Below are 24,471 nucleotides of genomic sequence, written 5' to 3'. Positions count from 1 at the left end.
GTCCATGGCCTGAAGCTAGTTTCTGAAGTGTTTGTTCCATGATGAGACGTTAAAATATAGCAATTGAGAGTGTTTAGAAAGATTATAGCAATTTAATGATAATTTTATGTCTATTGAATCTAGTAATGAAAATATTTGAGCGTGTATTTAGTATGCATTTAAGTTTTTAAATTCATTTTCTAGCAATGCATTTTTATTCATTTTACAAATATATCAGATTACAACAGGTTGGAAATGAAAACAAACCAACAAAAACCTGCTCTTTCCTCGCTGGTACTTTGAAGAGCCCGGTTGAAAGGACTCTTCCTTTGCTACAGATTGTATATATTTTGCTAATGAAATTGTTTTTGTTATAGACATATTATTCTGTGTTTGCAGAGATGTGATTATTTCTGGGACAGACGTTTTATCATTTCTAGAAACAGTGACATGGGGTTAATATTATTGCACAGTTACTTCTGGGAGGAACTGTCCCATAAAAATCAAGAATGTCCCCATTTGATTACATCTTCCTCTCCTGCTCTCTTTTCCTCCTCAGTTTGTCCCCTCCTCCCAAATCTGACTCTCTAGAACCTCAATCCTCTTCCATCCTCCCAGTTTGGCCACCCACCTTCATCTGTTCTCATTTGTGTTTAGCAAACACTCACATAGACCTTTGATTGGCTTCCGCCTTCAACCTTTTCTTGGATTTGACAAGTTTGATGGTTTTCAAACCGGGCTGCTTATTACAGTCACTGGGGGATCCTTTTAAAAAAATTCCTGGTCCTCACCCTTAGTCTTTTCTTATTACTGCTCTGGGATAGGTCCCAGAATAAAGTATATTTTTAAAGCTTCTCTGGAGAATCCAGCAGTCAGGCTAATCCCTGCCCTTGGAAAATTCACTCTTCATTTCCTCTGCTTCTGCCTTTGCGCTTCAGGACGATGCTGAAAAATTTCCCAAGGGACCAGTTAGTCCACCCCTAATGAAATAATGTGATTCACCCGTGTCCTCCAGGTTACTGGCCATCCCCTCTGCCTGTAGTCAATCGGTGGCTATCAGAAGAAAGTCTGCAGACTGCAGAGGTTAAGAACATAGATTCTGGAACTGCACTGCCTATGTGATGTTGACTCTGCTGCTACTGTGACCTTGGACATGTTTCTTAGTGACCACGTACCTCAGTTTCTCCATCTGTAAAATGAAGGTGATGATAACACTTAGGATTGTAAAAAAGATTAAATAAGCTAATATTGGTAACAGTACACGCTATATAAATGCTTATTAAAATAATCACAGATCAGATCTTTTACAGGACCTATTCCAGGGCACTCTGCAATCCTTATTCTCAGTTTCCTTCCTCTCTTCATTTTAGTCTCATATTTTATTGAAAACATTTGACATGAGCTGTCTTGTTTCCTCTGCCTTTCATTTAAACATTTCTCTGTAATTCCATCCATTCTTTTCCTCCTTCCTGCCAATCCCTAAACAAGATACATCCTCGTTTGTGTTTTAAGTTAACTACCCTCACCCATGCCTATGCTTCCATTCCCCACTGCCTGTTCCAAGGTCTTCCTCCAGCATCTGTCTCCCCCCTTGCTTCTTTGTGATAGGATCACTAACTTCAGCTTAAATACACTCAGTTCTCTCTCCAATGAAGCCTTTCTTTTATTCTGTCTGCTCCTCAAGTTGTCACTCCTCTTCTTTTCTCCATCGAGGTTCTTTTTGTATTCTCGCTGAAAGTTTTCCCTGAGAAACTTTTCTAAACTCACATACTTTAAACCTTTTAAAGATCAGTGTGTCTTCATTTGTAGACCACTTCTGATTAAGAAGTCACTTAATTTCGTAGTTTCATTCTCCTTAGTGATGATACTTTTCCTTTGCAGCATTTTAACACATTGACCACCTCTTCTTATCAAAAAGTCCCTCCTTCCTTGACGTCAATGATGTTCCCACGCCTACTTCTTCCTTCCCTTTCTGTTCCTGCTCCATCAGCTTTGCTGATACTGTACATTCTCCTTGTCCCTCCCTCCAGTGTTTCCTAAAGATCTGAGCTGGGCTCTGATCTCTTCCCTTTAGTCTCCCCCTTTTAATAACCTCATTCAATTTCTTGATTTCTCTGTGTAGATGAAATGGAATTCTCTCTCTCCATCCCAACCTCTATTTTCAACAACCAACTGGACAGCTGGACATCTCTCTATCACAGAGACATCTCAGACTCATAATGAATAGAATTCAAATAACCTCTTTTCCTTTCTGAGCCTCCTGGGTTTCCTAATTTTCCTAAATGCTTCATCTTCCTGCTAGTAAAACAGATTTGAAACTTCAGGGCTAACTAGCAGGATTTCCCCTTCCCCAATTTTCTCCCCCTTCAGTCCAGATTGAAGTCTATCAATTCTATCTCTACAACACCTTTGACATCCACTTTCTTATTTCCATTCCCACTGCCAAAACCTGACGTCAGGGCTTCACCACTTCTCAGTGGAGCTACTTCAATGTCCTTGACTCCACCTCTAAACTTCCCATCTTGAGCCCACCCTGGATTGCGCTCTGATAATATTACACTCCAAAAACCTCCAAAGGCTCCTTATTGCCTAAAAAGTAAAGAATTAATTCCTTAGCTCAGTTTTTGAAGTTTTCCGTGATCCAGTCTTAACCTACTCTCTAGTACCCCAAGCTGGAGTCAATCCCAATGGCTCACTATTCCCTGCCCACATACCGAAGTATCTTACCTCTATGTTTTCATCCCTCTAACATTTACCAAAACTTTGTATCCAACTGCTCTTAAATTCTACTTGTTTTTCAGTGTGGGTATCCTGAATGGAATTTAGAATTAAGTCCAGAGGTTTTTTCCTCCATAGATCAGGGTTGTTTGGCAACTGTAGATGGAAAGGTAGATGTATTTCCCTTAGATCTCCATGGTGACAAAACCCTGGTGATCTAGAGAGCCACACAGCCCAGATTAATGATTTGATCTGTATCCTGAAGAAATTGCAAGGGTGAATAATGACCATAGACTCTGAGAATTTATCTGTAACAGAAATATTCTAATATCCTAAAGTAACAGTAATAGTGTGTGGATAGCTGAGAAGTTTACACACACTTACAGGCCCACTCACGCGACACAAAACACTTACTATAATTACTAATGCTGTGACTTAGTAATTTAAAATAACATAAAAGACATATAAGAATATTTGGACTTTATGTCAAATGGATAGAATTGTATTATTGGGGTGCATGAAATTACAGAAATAGAATACCTAAGCTATGTCTCGTTCTAGCTTCGTCCCTGCTTTCCTGGACTCTCTGGCAGGTCATGTCTTCTCTTGGAGCCCCATTTTCTCTACACAGGGGTAACCAAACAGCTCAAGAAGAAGCTTGACCCAAAATCAAGTCTTCCCTGTCTCTCCTCCCATACAACTCCACCCTCTCCACAAGTAATACCCACTGGAAATTTATTTCCAATAACCTGTGTTCTTTGAGGGAATAGATATGTATTGTGACTATACAATGCTTTCATATATCAGTTGATAGCTGAGCTGTGTCTCTTTCAAAGGGGTTAGATTTACTTTAGTAAGAACTTTTTAGTTGAATGTCATCTAAGTAGCCCAATGGTTGAATAGATGCAGCAATAGGGCTAGAAATGAAAAAGGAAAAAAAAAAAAAAAAAAGACAAAACACAAAGAGAACAAAGTAGAAGGAAAGAATGAATAGTGGAAATGAGAGCTTAAATCGTGTATCAAGCCGATACTTTGGGGGGAAAAAAGCAAACTGAGGCCTCTCTTGCATTGATTTGTCTCCCACAGCCCAGCTAAGCCATCCTCTTCCTGCACTGTTTAGGTCCAGACACAGCAAGTCAAGGAGACATGTTCTCCTGAGTAGAGAACAGTGCTTGAGGTCTCTTTGCTACAGGCAAAACTTACAGCTTTCAAAATAGCAAATTACATCTAATGGTTAGAACCATAAAGCCCTGGGTTAAATTGCTTCTTATGAATGGTTCATGATATAAGACTGTGACTTAGGCTAAAGAAAGAAAGAAAGAGGCAAAAATGCAGGGATAATTTGGGAATACAAAAGTTGTCATCAGGTGTGACCTTGGAATAGTCATTAAGTCTCTGGACCCAAGTTTTTAATAACACGCAGTAACAACTTGGATTTCTATAAAAACCCATTGAGCAGTTCTCAAAGCCAGCATGTGAAAAGATATTTTCCCAGCAGCCAAAATAGTCTCTATAATAGATGATGGCTTTATTTTTTCAAGCACAAAAAGATAGACACAAATATTAGAGATCAGTCAATGATTAAGTACAGTTTTCTTGTGCATAAAATAGGGATGCAAGTAGCCAGAATACACGAGCACACAAAGGCTAAGTGTAATAATTCTATTGAGGTTTAAACACTCGGAAGCCTCTAGTGCAAAGCTATTCGAGCATCATCAGAAACACATCCACCATGGGCAGCAAACAGCCCCTTTACATTTAATTAGGCAAAGAAACTCCAGCTGAATGGGTTAAAAATTGCCACTATTTCACAGTAAGTGATTTTCTTAACCCCCAAGGGTTCAAATTACTTTGGCAGGAAAAGCAATTATGCAATTAATAGGGGAAAAATCTCCAGAGCTCTGTAATTTGCAAAGAGGTAAAGGTTCTGCTGTGGCCTGCAGGGGACAGCTGAGCTCTGAAGCTTTTTTCTTTTTCTTTCTTTCTCTCTCTCTCTTTTTTAAATTTTGACCACACCCGAAATAAAAACCAAGGATATTTTAAGGAGTAGGAAAGCACAACAGCTCAGATAATGTCCCTGCCAGTATATTCATTACAGGCTCATCAGAGTGGATGCCTGCAATCGGAAGATTAAATACCCATTTACCAGGATCAGAAGAGAGTTTGGTTTTATAATGTATTGTCCTCTTTTCCCCGGGAGGCTGCTTTGTTTGATAAAATGCTGAGTGTGGTGTAAAAATATCCCTCTCTCTGTAATTTGCACTCCTCTCCATTTAAAGCTATTCTTGCTGCAAACGAGAATTGAAAGCTGCTAAAATTAAGTGGTGTCAGTTCTCAATGACACTTTAATGATAGAGCGCTCAGCAAATGAGATGAGAATGAATTCCAGCATCTCTGCTAAAGATAGTAACCAGCCCCAAACACTGTACTGCTCTGGGGCCACACTTCACCTGCTTCATTCATATTTAGTAGAACTAAACGTGTGAAACTATAATTTAAATGGCCATAAAAAAGAAAGGTGAAAATAACTGAAGGGTATTGGTTCAAAGCAATTGGGAGTTTGGGGAGGGTATGCCTTTAAGATACTCTTTCTGGCTGAGCATCCTACTGCGTACCAAGTCACTCTCCCTCGTGGACACAGGACGTTTTATTTCAAGATATTAGGTCCCATTGACCAAGAAAGTCTTTTCTGATCTTGTGACCAAAAGGACATGAGACTCTGATTCATTTTGTAGAAGGGATTATAAATATTCGTTCACATTATTGAACGAACTGGCTTGAGATTATTTTTCCTATTGGAGTATAGTTGATTTACAATGTTGTGTTAGTTTCAGGTGTACAGCAAAGTGGAGATATATATATATATATCTCCATTCTTTTTCAGATTCTTTTCCCATATAGGTTATTACAGAATATTGAGTAGAGTTCCCTAAGTCCTTATTAGTTATCTATTTTATATATAGTAGTGTGTATGTGTTAATCCCCATCTCCTAATTTATCCCCTCTACCCACCTTTCCCCCCTTGGTAACTGTAAGTTTGATCTTGAGTCTGTTTCTATTTTGTAAATAAGTTCATTTGTGTCATTTTTCACTAGGTTCCACACATAAGTGATATCATATGATATTTGTCTTTCTCTGCCTGACTTACTTCACTTAGTATGATAATTTCTAGGTCCATTCATGTTGCTGCAAATGGCATTACTTCATTCTTATTTTTATGGCTGGGTAGTACTCCATTGTACTTCTTCTTTATCCATTCTTCTGTGGATGGTGGCTTGACATTCTTGGTACCATCATGTGTTGACAGACTTGGGTGTCTTAAGCACTTCTGTATCACCATGGCATCATTCACAGAGAAGGAAAGGCATCATTCATGGAGATGACTCCCCTCTCCCTATGGGTGGAGAAGGAATTCGGGGGCAATGGCAGCAACCCTCTAGGGGTCCCCCATGCATCAGACACCGTCACGCAGGATGCCCACTGAAAAAAACAAGGACCTAATTGAATTGCACTTATAACCCATGTTCAGGTGATCTCATATTTAGAGTCATGCGAATTTCAATTTGAAGGTAAGTTCACTCAATTTTTTTTTTTACGAATTAAAACAATAAAATGATTCATTTCTATATATAAGACTACAAAGCTCATCCTAGGAAATTTTAAAGTATATGCAGAAAATAAAGTCTTACAGATACTTATGGTCTATTTAAAGGGAAAATTAGACAATTATGAAAAATCTAGACACACATTTATTTCATAGTAATATATAGATACATCTGTACCAACAAGGCACAGACTCTCCAGATGGACAAGTAGGAGAGGAGAAGACTACTTTGTCAAGAGAGAAGCCTTTGATGAAGAGCAGCTTCCTGGAGCAGGCAATCTTGGAGTGGGCTGTGAAGAAGTTACAAACCTGGGAGGTAGAAAAGCACAAGGAAGGTGTTCTGGCAAGGAGAAAACATGGAACAGAAACATGGAGGAGCTCCCCTCAATGACACAGCATTATAAGAAATAATTACAAGAGACAGGTTGGTTATCTAAGCTACATATTGCATGAATACCTTAAATGCTCATCTTAAGAGTTGGCACGTGACCTGAGTAGTACCAAGAAGTCACCACAGATCCCTGAGCACCTACTAGGTGTATTGCAACAACTAAGTGAGATAACATATGGGTAAGCAACTGGCATGGTGATACCTGGCAGGGAACGCATAATCAATGTTAGTAGGTTGTGGTGTTATTCCTGAATGAGAGTGAAACCTAATAAACTTGATGCTTCAGGAACAGCAGTCTGTGTAAGAGGAACCCAAACAGGGAGAAAAGTGGCTGGTGTGGCAACCTGGCCACAGGCTGACTAGCACACCTCACCACTGAGAATGTAGACCGTATGTCGCTAGATTTCAAAGAAGCTGCCGTCTGCCACTCTAGCAGTCCGATGGACCTCCACCGCCTGTAGGATGCTGGCCAGGGACCTTCTGGACAATGTATTCTCCTGTAAAATGTAATTTACACATGTTTCTTGACGTTACAGTGTGGTTTTAGAAACAAGCAGATGTGGCAGGCAAGAAACTGAGGAAAGAAGCGAGGCCATTGATTGTTCTTTTATGCTGGGGCTTCGTTAGCAAGCTTCTGGAGAACACTGGAATTCCTCACGGCGTGCCATAAGTGCATGCGGAAAACACTTCAGAGTTTTTAAAGGAATAGCTATTTTTGCAGTCATCATAGAAAATATTGAAATAATTCTATTCCTACATCTCCCGAGAGCACGAGTGGTCCAGCAGCACAGCAAGGTTAAAGGCCATCATTCCAGTCTCCTCTCAGCTCTCATATTCTTTCCTACCTATCGATCAGCTTGGCGAGGGTCAAAAAAGGCCTTCAATGCGTTATGACTTGCTGGCAGCTGAAGGTGCTGGCAATATGCTTGACACCAGTCAACGTGCCAGTGATCTTTTACTTTATACCGGTGAACAAAGTGGTAACAAGTTCTTTTCTTAACTTCGTTTGGGTGTTCACAGTTTTGACTATTGTGAATAAAGCTGCCATATGTGTTAGTGTAGAGGTCTTTATGTGGACGTATGTTTTCATTTGTCTTCAGGAAATACCTAGGTATGGAATGTCTGGTTTGCATGATAGATGTGTGTTTAACTTATTAGCAAACTGCCAACAATTTTCTAAAGTTTATTTTCCCACAAATAATGTATGAGAATTCAATTGTTCCACATCCTTGTCAACACTTAGTACAGTCAGGTTTATTATTTGAAGAATTCTTTACATGGCTGATCCAAATCCTTTTTCAAACATATGTATTAAGAATATATTCTTCCAGTCTCTGGCTTGCCTTTTGTTTTCTTTTCTTTATTTTAAAATTTATTTTATTACTTATTTATTTATTTTATTTTTGGCTGCGTTGGGTCTTCATTGCTGCTCACAGGCCTCCTCTAGCTGTGGAGAGTGGGAGCTACTCTTTGCTGTGGTGCACGGGCTTCTCATTCTGATGGCTTCTTCTGTTGCAAAGCATGCGCTCTAGGCGCACGGGCTTCAGTAGTTGTGGCTCGCAGGCTCTAGGGCACAGGCTCAGTAGTTGTGGTGCATGGGCTTAGTTGCTCCATGGCATGTGAGATTTTCCTGGCCCAGGGCTTGAACCCGTGTCTCCTGCACTGGCAGGCAGATTCTCAACCACTGCACCACCAGGGAAGCCCCACCTTTTGTTTTCTAAGTGGTGGTTTTCTAAAAGCTAAAGTTTTTAATTTTGATAAAATCCAATTTATCAATTTTTAAAATTTTTTGTGCTTATGTCCTAATAAATTTACCTACCACAAGGTTGCAAGGATTTTCTCATTTATTTTCTTTCAGAAGCTTTATGTAATTTTTGACTTTTATATTTAACTTTGAACTCCTGCTATTCTGGGGGGAAATTTCATAAGTGTTCTATATTATTTTAAAGTATTTCTGCTTAGTCTCAAAACTTTAAAAATCACTCCATTAATATAGCCATTCACTTTTTTTTAGTGTCATATCCAAGAAATCATTGCCTAATCTGATGTCATGAAGCTTCTGTCCATGTTTTTTCTTTTAAAAAAAAAAATTATTTATTTATTTTTGGCTGCCTTGGGTCTTTGTTGCTGTACATGGGCTTTCCCTAGTTGCTGCAAGTAGGGGCTACTCTTAGTTGCTGTGCACCAGCTTCTCATTGTGGGGGCTCCAGGTATGCGGGCTTCAGTAGTTGTGGCTCACGGCCTGTAGAGCACAGGCTCAGTGGCTGTGGTGCTCCATGGCATGTGGAATCTTCCTGGACCAGGGCTCAAACCCATGTCCCCTGCATTGGCAGGCTGATTCTTAACCACTGTGCCACCAGCCATTCACTTGTATGTTATTGTCTTTTGGGTGATAGAAGTAACACATGTTCACTGTAAACAATTTTGAAACTAGAACAATAGTATAAAGAAAATTCAAAGTAAAATACCTGCAAGTCCACTGTTTAAACGTGTTAATTCTTGACATTTTGGTACATACCTTCCCATATTCCTTTTTTTTTTTTAATCTCTTTAAGCTCTAAAATCTTTTTTTTTCTTTAAGAACTTTTATTGAGATGCAACTGACATACAATAAACTGCATACAATGAACTGCATATATATAAACTCCCATATTCTTTTTGAAAATATCCTCTCTCCATCAAATTAGGATAATGTTATATGTATTGCCTTCTTTCTTAAAATTATGTGATAAGAAAATTTCCATATCACCATTAACTCTTTGAAAACATTATTTTCCATAGCTGAGTACTATTCTGTTGTATGGGTATATGAAAATTTACTCTTTGAGGCAATTTTAGCTTGTTTCTAATATCTTGCTAGTCTAAAGATTGCTATGGAAAACATTCATGTAAATCAAGCCTTTGATCATTTCTCCAATAATTTTCTTAGGGAAAACTGCTAGAGGTAGAGCTACCATGTCAAATGATGTGCACACTTTAAGGTCCTTCAGATATATTGTTAAATTTATTCTCACCATCAATGTGTGAGGGTTCCCATTTCATTGCACTATCACAAACATTGGTATTATCACTTAAAAATAAGTTCAGTTATTTGCAAATATAAATTCCCAATGCTCCTTACTTTTTAGTATGAAAGAGATTCGTTATTCAACAGATAGTACTGGGAAGTCTGAGAGTAGCTTGGAGGTAAAATTCAAGCTGCAGTTTTACCATGTCCGATACACCAATATACAATTTATTTGGATTAAAAAAGTTTTGTTTTTAAGGAAATTGAGAAAATCTAGAAGAAAATATACATAACTTTTAAACTTAGATTGGAAAAGAATTATGTAGGCATAAAAACACAGATAGGAATCACAAAGAAAACAGAATTAAAAGTTAAATAAAATTGCTAAAATTTGCAGTACAGCTGAACTTAAGATGAAGCATATCTGTGGCAGATTTAAGACCATGAACACTTTGACTTCTGCTACTGAAAGGCGAGGTCCATTGCCCCTGTCCTTGAATTCTGGTGGACTCTGAGATTGCTTTCGTATGGCAGAAGTGCCACTAAGCCATTTTAAGAGCAAGTGAAAGACAGAGCAACTTCTACTTCCTCTCTTGAGGAACATTCTCTACAGGAGCCCTAAAGCCGCCATGTAAGACATTTGACTACCCTGAGAATTTCTGGCTGCAAAGACCACAGAGAAGTATTTCAGGTAATTGTTTCACCTGAGCTCAGCCTTCAGCCATCTTTGCCAAGGGGTCAGACCTGTGCACAAGTCATTTCGGACCACCAAAGCAGTGCAGCCATCCGCTGACTTATCACTGAATGACCTTAGTCAGTGCTGCCTGGAACCAAGAACCACCCAGCTGAGCTCCTCTCAAATTCCTGACCCCAACATCATGAGATATAGTAAAATAGGCACTTTTTTTTTTTAGTTAGCAAGAGATAACTGGGACAATATCATTAATTAATCCATTGTGTTTTATAAGTACATGTAATACTATTTTGTACACCTGGGCTCTGGTGATTTAAAAATCATTTTTAAAAATTAGAAATATGTTTAAAGTTAACAGCTGCTTTTTATTTTGTAGATTTCCTTTCAGTCAGTTTGTTTAAAGAAGGTAACTTCTGAACTGAAAATATTCCTCAAAATAAGTCAAGCCTTAGAGACACGCTTGGTAAGGACTTCTGAGTCTGGATGAGTGCTGAGCTTGCAGTCAGAGGAAGTTTCAGTCCCCAGCCTTCCCACTTACAAGCTATGTAGCCTGAACAATGCACTTAACCTACCTGTAGATTCTTGCAATGCCTACGAAAAATATTAGGTTTAGTTTGCTGATCTACTAACCCTTCCGATTAGTTCTGCTAGTTTTTCAATTGATTCCCTCCAATTTTTTTTTAAGTACCAACTTTCATCTCCAATTAATTTCTCTCATTGAAGCCAGTGATCCCTTAAAAATGCAAATCTGATCAGAACAATTCCCTACTTGAAACTCTGAACAGCTTCTCATTGCCCCCATAAAGTTCCATCCATGGCCTTAAAGGCGTTGTGTGATCTGACTCAAGTTTTTTCTTTCTTTCTGCACTGCAGTCCTACTAGTCTTTTTCAGAGGTGTCCCATGCTTTATCCCATCTTAGAGCCTTTGCGTGTGCTGTTTCCTCTCTCTGGGACCCTCTTTTCTCTACTCTTCACCTAGTTAACTGATAACTATTTTTAAGTCTCAGACTAAACTTTATTTCCTCTGGTAGGCTTTTCCCAAATCCTTACCAAGGATTCAGGTAACCTGAGATTTTCTTTTTAGGAAATTGTTTAATACCCTTCCCCATCATCTTGCCCCAACCCATGGTTAGCTGTAGAGAGCATGGACCACGTCTGTCCTGAGAGAGGTCTGGGCTGCGGGCATACTCAGTCAATACCAATAGATTGAATAGATGAGTGAATGGAAGAGAACAAAAGCATTTTGTGGACTATAAAATGCCATATGTATTTTAAAAATAAAAATGTTAGAAATAATGTTGTCCTTCTCTACAGATCTCAGTTCATTTCTTAAAAGAAAAATGTTTTATAATGCACCTATCTAATCTACTTTGTTGGTGCGTGCAGAGCCATATCCAGATAACCTCTTTATTAAACAAGTTAGAACTTAAGAGAAACAGGAGAAGTCCTGGTGTCTAACCTGTTTTTGCTACATTTAGCTGTGTTAGGTCTTCAAGCACCAACAAAATATGAAAGTTGGTAGTAAAGTAGTTTTCCTATTATTCCAACTCACAGGGAAATCCCTGTCAATTCTGTACTATTCATTTGATCCTTAATCAAATACTATCTATACAACTTCTGTATGCCTGACCTATTTCATTACTACAGTTTTGTTATGTAACATTTTAAATGTCTATGCTAAACTATAATCGAAACTCCAGGTGGGCAGAGACTTGCTTTTTATTCTGTATGATACTGGTTACAACATTCCAACTGGGGAAAATGTTTCATTGCTCTTCTATGATATAAGAAAAAGAAATTTTTTCATTTTTTCTGACAATATACTTATCTCAAATCAATTCATTTAAACTCCTTTTCTTTCTGAAATTAAGGTTGTGTAGATGGGAGGGGAAAGGTATGCCCTCAATTAACAAAAATAAAAATGTGCAAATCTATGTCAGTCTAATGTTTAATTTTGTTTTGTATATTTTCACATAATTTCAAAATCTGGGAGCTATTACCACACACACACACACACACACAATTCAAAAATATTTCTTGACCAATGACTATGTGAAAAAAATTATGCTTTTGACTCCTTCGATCCATTAGTTACTCTTTACATGAGCTGAAGTAGTGATATTCTTCCAAGAAGAAGCTCATATCTGTGGTGTGCATTTTATGGTCCTTCATGGACATAGGTGGGAAAACAGGCAAAATACAAACCTTGGGTAATTTACTAAAAGGCAATTTTGGGACTGCCCATGAGTCATTAAATTGTAACTTTTTTTTTTTTTTTTTTTTTTTGGCTGCTCGGCCTGTGAGATCTCAGTTCCCCAATCAGGGATTGAACCTGTGCCCTCTGCAGTGGAAGCATGGGGTCCTAACCACTGAACCGCCAGGGAAGTCCATAAATTGTGACTTTTTGAAATCAAAATGTTCAATAGAGATCGCCTGTACCAACCACTCCCTCCCCCAGTGCTCCTACTCCCAGTCTGGCAGAAGAGAAAGCTCGACCTTGAAGACCTAACACAGCTAAATGCAGCAAAAACAGTTAGACACCAGGGCTTCTCCTGTTTCTCTTAAGTTCTAACTTGTTTAATAAAGAGGTTATCTGGACATGGCTCTGCACGCACGTGCATGCTGCGTGACTCTCACAGGGCAGACGGAGGGTCCCCCTGCTCACAGGCACCGCAAGGAGATTACCCCTGATATTTTCTAAAGCCGGAAGTGTTGAAGGCACAAGATGCTCAGACGCTCACTTTCCCCAGAATGTGTTTTCCAGTGCACAGACCCTCTCATTTTTTAACTCTCTATTTAGCAGATGATTTCTTATTATTAATGCATGATTCTAAACAAAAGCAAAAAAGCTATAGTCAAAATTCCCAAATGTTACCCAATTTATTCACTGCTTTTTCAACTGTATCTAAACCCAATTGTTTATCTTTTAAGCCGTTCAGTGAAGATTTCTGAAAGAGACATTCACATCAAAAACCACAACAGAGATCTTGACATAGCTGACAATCTTACTTTAGTTACTATAAGAAAGTCTTGGTGGCTTTACGTGCAGTTTCACACTTAATAAAGACCATGCTTTTCCTCAACACTCAATAAATTTCAGCTATCCCACTGCGTACTGCTACTGGTTAATAAACAACACACAAGAACACACTCACTCATTCACACACACACACACACACGCTTATATATATGGTTATATGAATAGCAGGTCCATTTATTCAAGAGAATTACAGTCTTGTTGGAACAATCTAAAAGTGACTACTGACAGGGAAATCTAGTGATATAAATAATATTTCAATTAAAATAGCATAAAATTTATGTCGTGATTAACTCATTTCTAGCAAAATTTGAGGCAAAATAATCTGTACAATCTCAAGAAGCTTATAATTTCTTCTAATGTGATATTATTTGTAATATTGTATTGTCATATCAATGTGGTATTCTAGTCCGTTTCATCTTAACATATTTTTCATACTAAATCTAGCTTAAATTCTGATTTATTATCAATAGAAGTTGCTTATTTATATCAAACAAATAAAAAGTTGTGTGTTGTAATTAGGCCAGATGTATTCATTCAGGAGTTTCAGCCTTTAAAATTGGGCAAGTCCCATTTTTTAAAGAAAACGTAAAACTATTTCATCAATAAAATTATCCAATGGATTTCAGCTGTTTGGATTTTTAGATTCAGAAGTTATACTGGAAATTTTAATCTATAGATAGTTGGGGAACAAAAATTAAAGCAGAATACCATATGGCTATTTCCAGATATGTGAATATTTAATTGACTCTTTATATTTTCATTACATAGTGTGACTTTGCATAGACATAGCCAAGGAGTTTTTCCTTCATGCACAAACTCTTTATATAGCGTTTACTAAAGCCCCTCAATTAAGTTGATTTTGTTTTATTCTATCCTTATAAACATGCAGAAATTATATTAACTACATGTAAATGTATTTCCAAGAGTCCTGGCACCTAACTGTTGGAGTTCTTTCATCCAGCCAATATTTATTCTATGCATGCTATGGCCAAGCACTGGGATATAGTAGTAAGAAAAACAGAGCTTATTCCCTAAACAGAGCTTGCAGTCTAGTGGAGGAGAGATGCGTTAGTCAAAAAATTACAGAAATACATGTAATATTGCAACAATGCTACATGCTATGATGAAGAGGTCTGTGGTGTTAATGAAGCTTATGTTAGCAGGATCTGACCTTGTCAAGGAGATCAGGGAGGTCTTTTCTAGAAAGATCCTTGAACTGAGTTGCGAAGAAAATAGAGAGTTCTAGGGAGAAGAAATACAATATGCAAAAGCCCTGGGTATGCAGATCTGGTCAACCTGGGACAGAGAGAGGTCAAAAGTGATCTTTGTTTAACAGGTTGCCGAAGAGATGCATTCGGACAAGACCAGACAGCCCATTTGAAGAATTTTACCTTTTCTCTAAAAATACCTTGAAGCATTGAAGGTTTTAAGCAATGGGATGGCAGAATCAGATTCATTCAATAAATATCACTTTGACTTCTGAATGGGAAGTAAAGTGGATAGGGACCAGAGTAAACATTGGTAGACCAATTAGTTGGCTACACAATAAAAAATAAAAAGTAATGTTGCTTGTAGATACAGTAAGTGGGTTGACTGTAGATACAGTAAAGTGGTTATACTAAAAATAGTAATAATAACTAAAAGTTTCTATTTTGGACCATGCTTATGTAACTGCTATCAGACAGCTTGTGTAACTGCTGTCCTTCTGTGGTAAGCAACTATAAAGCTGGACAAAATATATGATGCAACTATTTTCAGCTATTAAACAACAGACAGAACTGGAGAGAAGGAAAAGTGACAAAGCAAGGCTCCTAAAGGACGCAGCTCTCTGAATGGGGACACTTTCCTAGTGAGGGAGGCAGAGCTCAAACAGAGCAGCAGTCCCACTAAACTGAGAGAGACTGGAACTGGAGGCTATTGAAGTGGCTAGAATTTGTAGGACAGGGTACCTGAGTAAAGGGAGTTGTGCTAATTTGAATGTACTTAATGCCACTGAACTCTTAAGCATATTATACCACAATAAAAAAAAAATACTGTTTCAGAAGGAAAGAAAGAAAGAAAAAGAAAATTATGCCAGGGTTGGGGAAAGGTCACTAAAAGTCTGCACTGGGAGCTCCCCCTGAGCCCTGAGGTCCAGGCTAAGCGGTATACGAACAGGGAAAGACTCTGCAAGGCCTAACAGAGAGTGACAGCTGTGGGACTGAGAGCCAAATGGTGACGTCAGAGTTGTACAGTGCCTGGAGATGTCTGAGGTCCAATTCAGCTGGAGAACTGACACCTAATGAGCCTCTCATGCATTTGGTTGAAGCCCCCCAGGAGCCACATTTTAGAAATGAGGATATTGCCACACCCAAGGGCTAAGGTCAAAACCAAAAGAAATTCACCTTAACAGAAAAATAAAGCCAAAATTGACAGGTTCACAAAAATCGGCCAGTAATTTGTCTTCCGGAAGAAATCTGAACACCAATTTAAAGAAACTAACATAATACAGAATCCCTATGGCACATAATCTAAAATGTCTAACAGAATAAAAAAGTCTCAGTTTGCAGGAAAACACAGCCCACAATCAAGAAACGGAATCTAAGTTACCTCAGTATCAGAATTAGTTGGCAAAGACGTTAAAAGAGTTGTAAATATGTCCCAAGACTTAAAGGAAAAGATTGTTATAGTGAGTGAAGAAAAAGGAATTCTTAACGTAGACATGGACGTGATAAAAAGAGAACCAAATGGGAAAATCTAGCTGAAAAATATAACATCTGAAATGTAATAAAAAACAAAACACCTAAAGGGCTTAACAGCAATATGAAGATAGCAAAAGAGTCATTGTACTTAAAGGTAGATAAATACATATTATCCTTTCTGAAGAACACAGAGAAAGAAATTTCAAAAAATACAAAATACAGAGCTCAGTTACCTGTGGGACAATATGTAGAAGTCCACCATATATGCATTTTGAGTTCCAAAGGCAGAGGACAGATGGGACAGGAAAAAAAAAAAAAAACTTTAAAGAAAAGCTGAAATTTTCCAAAATTTTCAGGATAATACAAAGGGAACTGCTTAGACATATAATAGTAAAACTGCCCAAAACCAAAAATAAAGCAAAAATGGCATAAGTTTACACCATAAAATGCTAGAAAAAGAACAATAATTAAATTCAAAGTATGTAGAAGCAGGGAAATAAAGAGAGCAGATGGTAATAAAGTAAGAAATAAACAAAGAAAAATTTAACAAAGAAAGCAACTGGTTCTTTGCAAAGAGTAATAAATTGATGAGTTACCAATATCAAGAATGAAGGATGTATTATAGACACTTGCAGAATAATTTTAAAATATTATGAATAATCAACACATTTGAAAATTTAGGTAAAAGAATCAAGTTCCTTTAAAAATACAACTAATCAAAATTGACACAAAAAGAAATAGAAATTTCAGATTGCCCTATCTCTATTAATGACACTGAATTTCATCATCAAAAACATTTCACAAAGAAAATTTAAGGTCCAGATGCTTTCGTCAGTGAATTCTATCAAATATTTGAGAAGGAATTCATATCAGCTCTACACAAATTCTTTAAGAAAATAGAAAAGAAAGCATGAACATGTCCCAACTCACTTTATGAGATCAAATAACCCTAATACTAAAATCCTAGTAAAGTTGTTTCGAGAAAAATAAATTACAGACCAATGTCTCTCATGTATATAAATGCAAAAAAGAATGAACTGCTGACAACTACAAATCTATAAAGCTGAAAAGCATCATGTTGAGTGAAAGAGACAAGACAAAAACTTATGTTCTATAATCCTTTTTGTAAAGAGTTCAAGAAAAGGCAAAACGAAATCTAAAGTAATTTCTTATGGGGTGGGGGAAAGAGACGGAGACTGGCCAGGAAGAGGCGTAAGATTACTTTCTGGGATGCTGGAACTATTCTGTATCTTGATTGAGGTGATGATTATAAAGATATATAGGTGCAGAGATAGATGATAGATAGATAGATGATAGATAGATAGATGATAGAGAGATGACAGATAGATAGATAGATGATAGATGATAGACAGATAGACATAGAATAAAAAATTCATCAAATTATACACAAGATTTGTGCATTTTTCTGTATGTATATTTGACCTCAGTTTTTTAAAAAAGCTATCTAGAAGACAAAACAATCAGGGTTTGATGGCTAATTACATATGGTGAATGTATAGAGAAATGCAGTTATGATGGAGTAGAGATATTCAGGAAGAAAAATGAAATTTGAGGAAATCTTTTTCCTACCTTAAAATTGCTTGAATTTCTCTACCTGGCACTATGTATAAAAGAGAATGGATACAGAAAAAAAAAAAAAAAAGATATGGTCTTAAAGGAGTTTAAAACCAGTAAATGAGTCAGAAATGTATAATTCTGATATATGCAAATATAACACATTTATCCTATAATAGAAATATAACAGCAACCTACAGGAAATGAAATAGGTTGTTGATATCCTATGTTGTCATATATATTGCTTTGGAAGCTTAGCAAAGTCCATCCATAGTGAATTGCTCTCCCTTTAGTCTGCACATACTGGGAGGTTTTGGGGGTTTTTTTGGCAAATAAGGACATGCACGTGGAAAAATGATTATTGCAAAAGAAGGGAACACTAAAGGAACAAAAAAAATCGCATGGGAAAGCATTGCTTTCCCGCATATTGATTGACTGAACTGGTATTTTTCAAGCTCTGTCACAACTGCATTATAAAGCCGTCACCGCACAGGATATTGATGAATACTCTAAAATATGCAAATAGGTAAGAGAGATCATTTTTCACAAAGTTTTGGTTAATGAGAATGACTTGAGTCCCAGGGGGAGGGGAAAAGGAGAGAGGTCAGCCTTGGCATTCATTCAGAAGAAAGCCACATTCCCTCTGCTGCGATTTGGAAGTTGTGATCAGCTGCAGGAGCTTTCTGCCAGCGCCCCAGTAAGTGTGGGGTAGGAATCCATGCCCTGCCCACCAACTAACTGGAAGAGGACACACAGACTCTAGTTTAAAGAAAACGGACACTTTTATCTCAGAAAAATTTACTAATAAGGTAAACTAGCATGAACACATTTGCATTCAAGACAGGTGGCAGTTTTCTAAAAACAAACAAACAAACAAAAAACAGGTAGTCATGGGTGACATACCTAGTATCCCATCAATATTGGTAGAGATATGAGAGGGTAGTATCACTTATTAGTCATTTTTGTGTATATCAAGTGAGGTAAAATACAATTGAATTTTTTAAGAATGTAAATTAAGTCAATGAATTTACCTGAATAGCCCCCAATATTGTTCCTTTTAAGCTGAAATTGTTTTAAGAACAGTAAAACAGATGACCCAGATTTAGAAATTTTCTAAATTTCTCTATCATTATAAATAATGCTGCTTAATCCTCTTTCTTTATCTCTTCAAGTTTTTGTTGAGTTAATTTGGAATTTTAGACGTGGATTTTAATCATTAATTTTATAGCCTACATATTCTTCAGGAATGACTTTGACATTTGCGTTGTTTTATGACTGATACGAATGGAACCCCACGCAAATATGTTCTGTATTGGCACTGGTTAATTACACATTTTACGATTCCATTACTCAGCACTATTTTTTTAAAACTAACCATTCCTCAGTTTTAAGTTCCTTGTATAACTTATTCCTCAGTGTCTTAATGTTTTCCTCTGAATGATCATTTTTTCCAGAGAAATCTGAGAACAATATATTTTTATTTGTCCCTTTCCTGTTTGAGAATCTTTCTATTGTTTTTGCATATAAGTGAAAAATGAACAGGATATAGGATTCTTTGGTGGTGTTTCCTTCCATCAAAATTTTGGGAAGTGTGTTGCAAGCATTTTTGGTGAATTTAGTGCAAGGAGAAGTCTGATACCAAGCAAAAATTTTTTTTTACTTTTGTAAAAAGAAAATTTTTTTTTGTTACATAAAACAAGGAAATATGTTTTAAGTAATTTTCTAGGTTTTCTTGCCTGAATATATATAGGTATGTTTTTCTTTATCTTTTAAATTCAAACATCTCACTAGCTTAAAAATATATATATATAGATAGATTTTTTTTTCTAGGCCTTTTTTTTTAATTAATTTTTTTTATTTTTGGGGGGTACACCAAGTTCAATCATCTGTTTTTATACACATATCCCCATATTCCCTCCCTTCCTTGACTCCCCCCGCCTCGAGTCCTCCCCCCCGCCCCAGTCCTCTAAGGCTTCTTCCATCCTCGAGTTGGACTCCCTTTGTTATACAACAACTTCCCACTGACTATCTATTTTACAATTGGTAGTATATATATGTCTGTGCTACTCTCTGGCTTCGTCTCAGTCTCCCCTTCACCCCCTGCCCCCTCCCATACCTCGAGTTCTCCAGTCCATTCTCTGTATCTGTGTTCTTATTCTTGTCACTGAGTTCATCAGTACCATTTTTAGATTCCGTATATGTGAGTTAGCATACAATATATGTCCTTCTCTTTCTGACTTACTTCACTCTGTATGACACACTCTAGTTTTATCCACCTCATTACATATAGCTCCATCTCATCCCTTTTTATAGCTGAGTAATATTCCATTGTATATATATGCCACATCTTCTTTATCCATTCATTTGTTGATGGGCATTTAGGTTGCTTCCATGTCCTGGCTATTGTAAATAGTGCTGCAATAAACATTATGATACAAGTTTCTTTTGGGAGTGTGGTTTTCTTTGGGTATATGCCCAGTAGTGGGATTACTGGGTCATATGGTAGTTCTATTTGTAGTTTTTTAAGGAACCTCCAAATTGTTTTCCATAGTGGCTGTACCAACTTACATTCCCACCAACAGTGCAGGAGAGTTCCCTTTTCTCCACACCCTCTCCAACATTTGTGGTTTCCAGATTTTGTGATGATGGCCATTCTGATCAGTGTGAGGTGATACCTCATTGTGGCTTTGACTTGCATTTCTCTGATGATGAGTGATGTTGAGCATCTTTTCATGTGTTTGTTGGCCATCTATATGTCTTCTTTGGAGAAATGTCTATTTAGGTCTTCCGCCCATTTGTGGATTGGGTTCTTTGCTTTTTTGGTATTAAGCTTCATGAGCTGCTTGTATATTTTGGAGGTTAATCCTTTGTCCATTGTTTCATAGGCAATTATTTTTTCCCATTCTGAGGGTTGCCTTTTAGTCTTGTTTATGGTTTCTTTTGCTGTGCAAAAGCTTTTAAGTTTCATGAGGTCCCATTTGTTTATTCTTGATTTGATTTCCATGATTCTAGGAGGTGGGTCAAAAAGGATCTTGCTTTGATGGATGTCATAGAGTGTTCTGCCTATGTTTTCCTCTAGGAGTTTTAGAGTGTCTGGCCTTACATGTAGGTCTTTAATCCATTTGGAGTTTATTTTTGTGTATGGTGTTAGGAAGTGTTCTAATTTCATTCTTTTACATGTTGCTGTCCAATTTTCCCAGCACCACTTATTGAAGAGGCTGTCTTTTTCCATTGTATACTCGTGCCTCCTTTGTCAAAGATAAGGTGCCCATATGTGTTTGGGCTTACTTCTGAGTTCTCTATTCTAGTCCATTGATCTTCCTTGCTATTTTTGTGCCAGTACCATACTGTCTTGATCACTATGGCCTTGTAGTATAGTTTGAAGTCAGGAAGCCTGATTCCACCAACTCCATTTTTCCTTCTCAAGATTGCTTTGGCTATTCGGGGTCTTTTGCGTTTCCACACAAATCATAAGATTTCTTGCTCTAGTTCTGTGAAAAATGCCATTGGTCATTTGATCGGGATTGCATTGAATCTGTAAATTGCTTTGGGTAGTACAGACATTTTCACGATGTTGATTCTTCCAATCCAGGAACATGGTATGTCCCTCCATCTGTTTGTGTCGTCTTTGATTTCTTTCATCAATGTCTTAAAGTTTTCTGCATACAGATCTTTTGCCTCCTTAGGCAGGTTTATTCCTAGGTATTTTATTCTTTTTGTTGCAATGGTAAATGGGAGAGTTTCCTTAATTTCTCTTTCTGCTCTTCCGTTGTTAGTGTATAGGAATGCAAGAGATTTCTGTGCATTAATTTTGTATCCTGCTACTTTACTAAACTCATCAATTAGTGCTAGCAGTTTTCTGGTAGAGTCTTTCGGGTTTTCTATATACAATATCATGTCATCTGCAAAGAGTGACAATTTTACTTCTTCTTTTCCAATTTGTATTCCTTTGATTTCTTTTTCTTCTCTGATTGCTGTGGCTAAAACTACCAAAACTATGTTGAATAATAGTGGTGAGAGTGGACACCCTTGTCTTGTTCCTGTTCTTAGAGGGAATTCTTTCAGTTTTTCCCCATTGAGAACGATGTTGGCTTTTGGTTTTTCATATATGGCTTTTATGATGTTGAGGTAATTTCCTTCTATGCCCATTTTCTGGAGAGCTTTTATCATAAATGGATGTTGAACTTTGTCAAAAGCTTTTTCTGCATCTATTGAAATGATCATATGGTTTTTATCCTTCAAGTTGTTGATATGATGTATCACGTTGATTGATTTGCGTATATTGAAGAATCCTTGCATCCCAGGGATAAACCCCACTAGATCATGGTGTATGATATTTTTAATGTGCTGTTGGACTCTGTTAGCTAGTATTTTGTGGAGGATTTTTGCATCTCTATTCATCAGTGATATTGGTCTGAAGTTTTCTTTTTTTGTGACATCTTTGCCTGGTTTTGCTATCAGGGTGATGGTAGCCTCGTAGAATGAGTTTGGGAGTGTTCCACCTTCTGCAATATTTTGGAAGAGTTTGAGAAGGCTAGGTGTTAGCTCTTCTCTAAACGTTTGATGGAATTCACCCGTGAACCCATCTGGTCCTGGGCTTTTGTGTGTTGGGAGATTTTTAATCACTGCCTCAATTTCCATACTTGTGATTGGTCTGTTCATGGTTTCTATTTCTTCCTGGTTCAGTCTTGGAAGATTGTATTTTTCTAAGAATGTATCCATTTCTTCCAGGTTATCCAATTGATTGGCATATAGTTGCTTGTAGTAGTCTCTCATGATGTTTTGTATTTCTGAGGTGTCCGTTGTTACTTCTCCTTTTTCATTTCTAATTCTGTTGATTTGCATCTTCTCCCTTTTTTTCTTGATGAGTCTGGCTAATGGTGTATCTATTTTGTTAATCTTCTCAAAGAACCAGCTTTTAGTTTTATTTATTTTTGCTATGGTTTCTTTCCTTTCTTTTTCATTTATTTCTGCTCTGATCTTTATGATTTCTTTCCTTCTGCTCACTTTGGGGTTTCTTTGTTCTTCTTTCTCTAGTTGTTTTAGGTGTAAGGTTAGGTTGTTTATTCGATCATTTTCTTGTTTCTTAAGGTAGGACTGTATTGCTATAAACTTCCCTCTTAGAACTGCTTTTGCTGCATCCCACAGATTTTGGGTTGTTGTGTTTTCATTGTCATTTGTTTCCAGATATTTTTTGATTTCCTCTTTGATTTCTTTAGTGATTCCTTGGTTGTTTAAGAGTGAATTGTTTAGCCTCCATGTGTTTGTATTTTTTGCAGTTTTTTTCCTGTAATTGATATCTAGTCTCATGGCGTTGTGGTCTGAGAAGATGCTTGATATGATTTCAATTTTCTTGAATGTGCCGAGGTTTGATTTGTGACTCAAGATGTGATCTATCCTGGAAAATGTTCCGTGTGCACTTGAGATGAAAGTGTAGTCTGTCGTTTTTGGATGGAATGTCCTATAAATATCAATGAAGTCGAGATGGTCTAATGTGTCATTTAAAGCTTGTGTGTCTTTATTGATTTTCTGTTTGGATGATCTGTCCATTGATGTAAGTGGGGTGTTCAAGTCTCCCACTATTATTGTGTTCCTGTCGATGTCCCCTTTTATAGCTGTTAGCATTTGCCTTATGTATTGAGGTGCTCCTATATTGGGGGCATAGATATTTACCATTGTGATATGTTCTTCTTGAATGGATCCCTTGATCATTATGTAGTGTCCTTCCTTGTCTCTTGTAATAGTCTTTACTTTCAAGTCTAATTTGTCTGATATGAGTATTGCTACTCCAGCTTTCTTTTGACTTCCATTTGCATGGAATATCTTTTTCCATCCCTTGACTTTCAGTCTATATGTATCCCTTGGTCTGAAGTGGGTTTCTTGTAGGCAGCATATAGAAGGGTCTTGTTTTTGTATCCATTCAGCCAGTCTGTGTCTTTTGGTTGGAGCATTTAATCCATTTACATTTAAGGTGATTATTGACATGTGTGTTCCAACTACCATTTTCTTAATTGTTTTTGGTTTATATTTGTAGGTGTTTTTCTTTTCTTGTGTTTCCTCCTTAGAGAAGTTCCTTTAGCACTTGTTGTAAGGCTGGTTTAGTGGTGCTGAATTCTCTTAACTTTTGCTTGTCTGGAAAGCTTTTGATTTCTCTGTCAAATCTGAATGAGATTCTTGATGGGTAGAGTATTCTTGGCTGTAGGTTTCTCTCTTTCAGGACTTTCAGGATATCCTGCCATTCCCTTCTGGCCTGCAGAGTTTCTGTAGAAAGGTCAGCTGTGATCCTTATGGGTTTTCCTTTATATGTTATTTGCTGCTTTTTTCTTGCTGCTTTTAATATTTTTTCTTTGTGTTGAATTGTCATTAGTTTGATTAATATGTGTCTTGGTGTATTTCTCCTTGGGTTTATTCTGTATGGGACTCTCTGTGCTTCTTGTACTTGGTTAATTATTTCCTTTCCCATGTTGGGGAAGTTTTCCACTAGAACCTCTTCAAATATTTTCTCAGACCCTTTCTTGTTTTCTTCTTGTTCTGGGATGCCTATAATTCGAATGTTGGTACGCTTAATGTTATCACTGAGATCTCTGAGACTGTCTTCTATTCTTTTTATTCTTTTTTCCTTTTCCTGCTCTGTGGCATTTATTTCCCCTATTCTATCTTCCAACTCACTTATTCGTTCTCCTGCCTCAGTCATTCTGCTGGTTATAGCATCTAGAGTATTTTTAATTTCAGTTATTTTGTTACCCATTGCGGTTTGTTTTTCTGAGTTCTTATGAACTGTT

This window comes from Hippopotamus amphibius, chromosome 3 (assembly GCF_030028045.1).
Source record: "Hippopotamus amphibius kiboko isolate mHipAmp2 chromosome 3, mHipAmp2.hap2, whole genome shotgun sequence".
Lineage (NCBI taxonomy): Eukaryota > Metazoa > Chordata > Mammalia > Artiodactyla > Hippopotamidae > Hippopotamus > Hippopotamus amphibius.
Note: the sequence above shows the minus strand (reverse complement) of the source record.